An 8,767-nucleotide genomic window follows, 5' to 3' on the forward strand; every position below is an offset into this window, starting at 1 on the left:
ATGTTAGGTAAGGTTTGGTTAGGTTAGGTTAGGTTAGGTTGGGTTAGGTCGGGTTAAGTAAGGTTAGGTTAGGTTAGGTTAGGTTAGGTTAGGTTAAGATATGAACCGCGCTAAAACCGCATTAAACAATGTCACTTAGTTAGATGTAGTGTTTTTCAACATTACAAGTCGGGAACTACGATATCTAATAGGAAAGCGCATGAAACCGTCGTAATCTTGTAGAAAACATTGTAAAGTTGCGAGTAAAACGTTTTCTAACGATAGAAGTGCGAAGGTTAGGTTAGGTTAGGTTAGTTTAAGCTAGGTAGCGTCGTGAAACTACCAAAAACGACGTCATCCAACGAGATAGTGTTGTTTTATTGCGAGTATTAAACTGCGATAGGTGAAATGTTGTGAAAGCACACAAAACGGCATGAACAAGCCAAATACTGCGTGTTCTACCGTTACAAGTGCGAAACTGCTATATTGTTATATTCTCGTTAAAGCGCATGCAAGCATCGTGAAACCTTAAAGAACAATGTCATTTAGCGAGATACAGCGTTCTGTACTGCAATAAGTTGGTGAAAAACTGTGAGGTTATGCAAATATCGTAATTGTGAACGAAACAGTGTAATAGAGCGTTTTTAGATACAAGTGCGAATGTTCGGTTAGGTTAAGATATGAACCGTCGTAAAACCGCATTAAACAATGTCACTTAGTGAGATGCAGTTTTTCACCATTACAAGTCGGGAACTGCGATATCTAATGTGAAAGCGCTTGCAACCGTCGTTAGGTTAGGCTACGTTAGGTTAGGTTAGGTTACGTTAGGTTAGGTTAGGTTAGGTAAGGATAATTTGGTTAGGTTAGGTAAGGTTAGGTTAGGTTAGGTTAGGTTGGGGTGGGTGTTGTTGGGTTGGGTTGGGTTGGGTTAGGTTTGGTTAGGTTAGGTTAGGTTACGTTAGGTTAGGTTAGGTTACGTTAGGTTATGTTAGGTTAGGTTAGGTTACGTTAGGTTAGGTTAGATCAGGTAAGGTTAGGTTACGTTAGAATAGGTTAGGTTAGGTTAGGTTACGTTAGGTTAGGTTAGGTTAGGTTTGGTTAGGTTAGTTTAGGTTAGGTTAGGTTAGGTTAGGTTGGGTTGGGTTGGGTTAGGTTAGGTTAGGTAAGGTTAGGTTAAGTTAGGTTAGGTTACGTTAGGTTAAGGTATGAACCGTCGTAAAACCGCGTTAAACAATGTCACTTAGTGAGATGCAGTGTTTTTCACCTTTACAAGTTGGGAACTGCGATATCTAATGTGAAAGTGCTTGAAACCGTCGTAATGTTGTAGAAAGCAATGTAAAGTAGCGAGTAAAACGTTTTCTAACGATAGAAGTCCGAAGGTTATGTTAGGTTGAGTTATGTTAGTTTAAGCTAGGTAGCGTCGTGAAACCACCAAAAACGACGTCATCTAACGAGATAGTGTTGTTTTATTGCGAGTACAAAACTGCGATAGGTGAAATGTTGTGAAAGCACACAAAACGTCATGAACAAGCCAAATACTGCGTGTTGTACCGTTACAAGTGCGAAACTGCTATGTTGTGATATTCTCGTTAAAGCGCATGCAAGCATCGTGAAACCTTAAAGAACAATGTGATTTAGCGAGATACAGCGTTCTGTACTGCAATAAGTTGGTGAAAAACTGTGAGGTTATGCAAATATCGTAATTGTGAACGAAACAGTGTAATAGAGCGTTTTTAGATACAAGTGCGAATGTTCGGTTAGGTTAAGATATGAACCGTCGTAAAACCGCATTAAACAATGTCACTTAGTGAGATGCAGTGTTTTTCATCATTACAAGTCGGGAACTGCGATATCTAATGTGAAAGCGCTTGCAACCGTCGTTAGGTTAGGTTAGGTTAGGTTAGGTTAGGTTTGGTTAGGTTAGGTTAGGTTAGGTTAGATTAGGTTAGGTTGGGTTGAGTTGAGATAGGTTAGGTTAGGTTAGGTTAAGATATGAACCGCGCTAAAACCGCATTAAAAATTGTCAATGAGATGCTGTGTTTTTCACCATAACAAGTCAAAAACTGCGATAACTAATGTGAAAGCGCATGAAACCGTCGTAATCTTGGTGAAAACATTGTAAAGTAGCGAATAAAACGTTTTCTAACGATAGAAGTGCGAAGGTTAGGTTAGGTTAGGTTAGTTTAAGCTAGGTAGCGTCGTGAAACCACCAAAAACGACGTCATCTAACGAGATAGTGTTGTTTTATTGCGAGTACGAAACTGCGATAGGTGAAATGTTGTGAAAGCACACAAAACGTCATGAACAAGCCAAATACTGCGTGTTGTACCGTTACAAGTGCGAAACTGCTATGTTGTGATATTCTCGTTAAAGCGCATGCAAGCATCGTGAAACCTTAAAGAACAATGTCATTTAGCGAGAGACAGCGTTCTGTACTGTAATAAGTTGGTGAAAAACTGTGAGGTCATGCAAATATCGTAATTGTGAACGAAACAGTGTAATAGAGCGTTTTTCAATACAAGTGCGAATCTTAAGTCCGGTTAAGATATGAACCGTCGCAAAACCGCATTAAACAATGTCACTTAGTGAGCAGCAGTGTTTTTCACCATTACAAGTCGGGAACTGCGATATCTAATGTGAAAGCGCTTGCAAACGTCGTTAGGTTAGGTTAGGTTAGGTTAGGTTAGGTTACGTTAGGTTAGGTTAGGTTAGGTTAGGTTTGGTTAGGTTAGGTTAGGTTAGGTTATGTTAGGTAAGGTTTGGTTAGGTTAGGTTAGGTTAGGTTGGGTTAGGGTAGGTTAAGTAAGGTTAGGTTAGGTTGGGTTAGGCTAGGTTAGGTTAGGTTAGGTTAAGATATGAACCGCGCTAAAACCGCATTAAACAATGTCACTTAGTTAGATGTAGTGTTTTTCAACATTACATGTCGGGAACTACGATATCTAATAGGAAAGCGCATGAAACCGTCGTAATCTTGTAGAAAACATTGTAAAGTTGCGAGTAAAACGTTTTCTAACGAAACAGAAGTGCGAAGGTTAGGTTAGGTTAGGTTAGTTTAAGCTAGGTAGCGTCGTGAAACTACCAAAAACGACGTCATCTAACGAGATAGTGTTGTTTTATTGCGAGTATTAAACTGCGGTAGGTGAAATGTTGTGAAAGCACACAAAACGGCATGAACAAGCCAAATACTGCGTGTTCTACCGTTACAAGTGCGAAACTGCTATATTGTGATATTCTCGTTAAAGCGCATGCAAGCATCGTGAAACCTTAAAGAACAATGTCATTTAGTGAGATACAGCGTTCTGTACTGCAATAAGTTGGTGAAAAACTGTGAGGTTATGCAAATATCGTAATTGTGAACGAAACAGTGTAATAGAGCGTTTTTAGATACAAGTGCGAATGTTCGGTTAGGTTAAGATATGAACCGTCGTAAAACCGCATTAAACAATGTCACTTAGTGAGATGCAGTGTTTTTCACCATTACAAGTCGGGAACTGCGATATCTAATGTGAAAGCGCTTGCAACCGTCGTTAGGTTAGGTTAGGTTAGGTTAGGTTAGGTTTGGTTAGGTTAGGTTAGGTTAGGTTAGATTAGGTTAGGTTGGGTTGAGTTGGGTTAGGTTAGGTTAGGTTAGGTTACGTTGGGTTAGGTTAGGTTAGAATACGTTAGGTTAGGTTAGGTTAGGTAAGGATAATTTGGTTAGGTTAGGTAAGGTTAGGTTAGGTTACGTTGGGGTGGGTGTTGTTGGGTTGGGTTGGGTTGGGTTAGGTTTGGTTAGGTTAGGTTACGTTAGGTTAGGTTAGGTTAGGTTACGTTAGGTTATGTTAGGTTAGGTTAGGTTACGTTAGGTTAGGTTAGATCAGGTAAGGTTAGGTTACGTTAGAATAGGTTAGGTTAGGTTAGGTTACGTTAGGTTAGGTAAGGTTAGGTTAGGTTTGGTTAGGTTAGTTTAGGTTAGGTTAGGTTAGGTTAGGTTGGGTTGGGTTGGGTTAGGTTGGGTTAGGTTAGGTTAGGTTAGGTTGGGTTAGGTTAGTTTAGGTTAGGTTAGGTTAGGTTAGGTTGGGTTGGGTTAGGTTAGGTTAGGTTAGGTTAGGTAAGGTTAGGTTAGGTTAGGTTACGTTAGGTTAAGGTATGAACCGTCGTAAAACCGCGTTAAACAATGTCACTTAGTGAGATGCAGTGTTTTTCACCTTTACAAGTTGGGAACTGCTATATCTAATGTGAAAGCGCTTGAAACCATCGTAATGTTGTAGAAAGCAATGTAAAGTAGCGAGTAAAACGTTTTCTAACGATAGAAGTCCGAAGGTTATGTTAGGTTGAGTTATGTTAGTTTAGGCTAGGTAGCGTCGTGAAACCACCAAAAACGACGTCATCTAACGAGATAGTGTTGTTTTATTGCGAGTACGAAACTGCGATAGGTGAAATGTTGTGAAAGCACACAAAACGTCATGAACAAGCCAAATACTGCGTGTTGTACCGTTACAAGTGCGAAACTGCTATGTTGTGATATTCTCGTTAAAGCGCATGCAAGCATCGTGAAACCTTAAAGAATGATGTCATTTAGCGAGAGACAGCGTTCTGTACTGTAATAAGTTGGTGAAAAACTGTGAGGTCATGCAAATATCGTAATTGTGAACGAAACAGTGTAATAGAGCGTTTTGAGATACAAGCGCGAATGTTAGGTTAGGTTAAGATATGAACCGTCGTAAAACCGCATTAAACAATGTCACTTAGTGAGATGCAGTGTTTTTCACCATTACAAGACGGGAACTGCGATATCTAATGTGAAAGCGCTTGCAAACTTCGTTAGGTTAGGTTAGGTTTGGTTAGGTTAGGTTAGGTTACGTTAGGTTAGGTTAGGTTAGGTTTGGTTAGGTTAGGTTAGGTTAGGTTAGGTTATGTTAGGTAAGGTTTGGTTAGGTTAGGTTAGGTTAGGTTGGGTTAGGTCGGGTTAAGTAAGGTTAGGTTAGGTTAGGTTAGGTTAGGTTAAGATATGAACCGCGCTAAAACCGCATTAAAAAATGTCACTTAGTTAGATGTAGTGTTTTTCAACATTACAAGTCGGGAACTACGATATCTAATAGGAAAGCGCATGAAACCGTCGTAATCTTGTAGAAAACATTGTAAAGTTGCGAGTAAAACGTTTTCTAACGATAGAAGTGCGAAGGTTAGGTTAGGTTAGGTTAGTTTAAGCTAGGTAGCGTCGTGAAACTACCAAAAACGACGTCATCCAACGAGATAGTGTTGTTTTATTGCGAGTATTAAACTGCGATAGGTGAAATGTTGTGAAAGCACACAAAACGGCATGAACAAGCCAAATACTGCGTGTTCTACCGTTACAAGTGCGAAACTGCTATATTGTGATATTCTCGTTAAAGCGCATGCAAGCATCGTGAAACCTTAAAGAACAATGTCATTTAGCGAGATACAGCGTTCTGTACTGCAATAAGTTGGTGAAAAACTGTGAGGTTATGCAAATATCGTAATTGTGAACGAAACAGTGTAATAGAGCGCTTTTAGATACAAGTGCGAATGTTCGGTTAGGTTAAGATATGAACCGTCGTAAAACCGCATTAAACAATGTCACTTAGTGAGATGCAGTTTTTCACCATTACAAGTCGGGAACTGCGATATCTAGTGAAAGCGCTTGCAACCGTCGTTAGGTTAGGTTAGGTTAGGTTTGGTTAGGTTAGGTTAGGTTAGGTTAGATTAGGTTAGGTTGGGTTGAGTTGAGTTGGGTTAGGTTAGGTTAGGTTACGTTGGGTTAGGTTAGGTTAGGTTAGGTTAGGCTACGTTAGGTTAGGTTAGGTTACGTTAGGTTAGGTTAGGTTAGGTAAGGATAATTTGGTTAGGTTAGGTAAGGTTAGGTTAGGTTAGGTTAGGTTGGGGTGGGTGTTGTTGGGTTGGGTTGGGTTGGGTTAGGTTTGGTTAGGTTAGGTTAGGTTACGTTAGGTTAGGTTAGGTTACGTTAGGTTACGTTAGGTTAGGTTAGATCAGGTAAGGTTAGGTTACGTTAGAATAGGTTAGGTTAGGTTAGGTTACGTTAGGTTAGGTTAGGTTAGGTTTGGTTAGGTTAGGTTAGGTTACGTTAGGTTAGGTTAGGTTACGTTAGGTTACGTTAGGTTAGGTTAGATCAGGTAAGGTTAGGTTACGTTAGAATAGGTTAGGTTAGGTTAGGTTACGTTAGGTTAGGTTAGGTTAGGTTTGGTTAGGTTAGTTTAGGTTAGGTTAGGTTAGGTTAGGTTCGGTTGGGTTGGGTTAGGTTAGGTTAGGTTAGGTAAGGTTAGGTTAAGTTAGGTTAGGTTACGTTAGGTTAAGGTATGAACCGTCGTAAAACCGCGTTAAACAATGTCACTTAGTGAGATGCAGTGTTTTTCACCTTTACAAGTTGGGAACTGCGATATCTAATGTGAAAGCGCTTGAAACCGTCGTAATGTTGTAGAAAGCAATGTAAAGTAGCGAGTAAAACGTTTTCTAACGATAGAAGTCCGAAGGTTATGTTAGGTTGAGTTATGTTAGTTTAAGCTAGGTAGCGTCGTGAAACCACCAAAAAACGACGTCATCTAACGAGATAGGGTTGTTTTATTGCGAGTACAAAACTGCGATAGGTGAAATGTTGTGAAAGCACACAAAACGTCATGAACAAGCCAAATACTGCGTGTTGTACCGTTACAAGTGCGAAACTGCTATGTTGTGATATTCTCGTTAAAGCGCATGCAAGCATCGTTAAACCTTAAAGAACAATGTGATTTAGCGAGATACAGCGTTCTGTACTGCAATAAGTTGGTGAAAAACTGTGAGGTTATGCAAATATCGTAATTGTGAACGAAACAGTGTAATAGAGCGTTTTTAGATACAAGTGCGAATGTTCGGTTAGGTTAAGATATGAACCGTCGTAAAACCGCATTAAACAATGTCACTTAGTGAGATGCAGTGTTTTTCACCATTACAAGTCGGGAACTGCGATATCTAATGTGAAAGCGCTTGCAACCGTCGTTAGGTTAGGTTAGGTTAGGTTAGGTTTGGTTAGGTTAGGTTAGGTTAGGTTAGGTTTGGTTAGGTTAGGTTATGTTAGGTAAGGTTTGGTTAGGTTAGGTTAGGTTAGGTTGGGTTAGGGTAGGTTAAGTAAGGTTAGGTTAGGTTGGGTTAGGCTAGGTTAGGTTAGGTTAGGTTAAGATATGAACCGCACTAAAACCGCATTAAACAATGTCACTTAGTTAGATGTAGTGTTTTTCAACATTACAAGTCGGGAACTACGATATCTAATAGGAAAGCGCATGAAACCGTCGTAATCTTGTAGAAAACATTGTAAAGTTGCGAGTAAAACGTTTTCTAACGAAACAGAAGTGCGAAGGTTAGGTTAGGTTAGGTTAGTTTAAGCTAGGTAGCGTCGTGAAACTACCAAAAACGACGTCATCTAACGAGATAGTGTTGTTTTATTGCGAGTATTAAACTGCGGTAGGTGAAATGTTGTGAAAGCACACAAAACGGCATGAACAAGCCAAATACTGCGTGTTCTACCGTTACAAGTGCGAAACTGCTATATTGTGATATTCTCGTTAAAGCGCATGCAAGCATCGTGAAACCTTAAAGAACAATGTCATTTAGTGAGATACAGCGTTCTGTACTGCAATAAGTTGGTGAAAAACTGTGAGGTTATGCAAATATCGTAATTGTGAACGAAACAGTGTAATAGAGCGTTTTTAGATACAAGTGCGAATGTTCGGTTAGGTTAAGATATGAACCGTCGTAAAACCGCATTAAACAATGTCACTTAGTGAGATGCAGTGTTTTTCACCATTACAAGTCGGGAACTGCGATATCTAATGTGAAAGCGCTTGCAACCGTCGTTAGGTTAGGTTAGGTTAGGTTAGGTTAGGTTTGGTTAGGTTAGGTTAGGTTAGGTTAGGTTAGATTAGGTTAGGTTGGGTTGAGTTGGGTTAGGTTAGGTTAGGTTACGTTGGGTTGAGTTGGGTTAGGTTAGGTTAGGTTACGTTGGGTTAGGTTAGGTTAGGTTAGGTTAGGTAAGGATAATTTGGTTAGGTTAGGTAAGGTTAGAATAGGTTACGTTGGGGTGGGTGTTGTTGGGTTGGGTTGGGTTGGGTTAGGTTTGGTTAGGTTAGGTTAGGTTACGTTAGGTTAGGTTAGGTTAGGTTAGGTGACGTTAGGTTATGTTAGGTTAGGTTAGGTTACGTTAGGTTAGGTTAGATCAGGTAAGGTTAGGTTACGTTAGAATAGGTTAGGTTAGGTTAGGTTAGGTTACGTTAGGTTAGGTTAGGTTAGGTTAGGTTTGGTTAGGTTAGTTTAGGTTAGGTTAGGTTAGGTTAGGTTGGGTTGGGTTGGGTTAGGTTGGGTTAGGTTAGGTTAGGTTAGGTTGGGTTAGGTTAGTTTAGGTTAGGTTAGGTTAGGTTAGGTTGGGTTGGGTTGGGTTAGGTTAGGTTAGGTTAGGTTAGGTAAGGTTAGGTTAGGTTAGGTTACGTTAGGTTAAGGTATGAACCGTCGTAAAACCGCGTTAAACAATGTCACTTAGTGAGATGCAGTGTTTTTCACCTTTACAAGTTGGGAACTGCGATATCTAATGTGAAAGCGCTTGAAACCGTCGTAATGTTGTAGAAAGCAATGTAAAGTAGCGAGTAAAACGTTTTCTAACGATAGAAGTCCGAAGGTTATGTTAGGTTGAGTTATGTTAGTTTAGGCTAGGTAGCGTCGTGAAACCACCAAAAACGACGTCATCTAACGAGATAGTGTTGTTTTATTGCGAGTACGAAACTGCGATAGGTGAAATGTTGTG

Source organism: Rhipicephalus microplus, unplaced genomic scaffold (assembly GCF_043290135.1).
Source record: "Rhipicephalus microplus isolate Deutch F79 unplaced genomic scaffold, USDA_Rmic scaffold_33, whole genome shotgun sequence".
NCBI classification, from domain to species: Eukaryota; Metazoa; Arthropoda; class Arachnida; order Ixodida; family Ixodidae; genus Rhipicephalus; species Rhipicephalus microplus.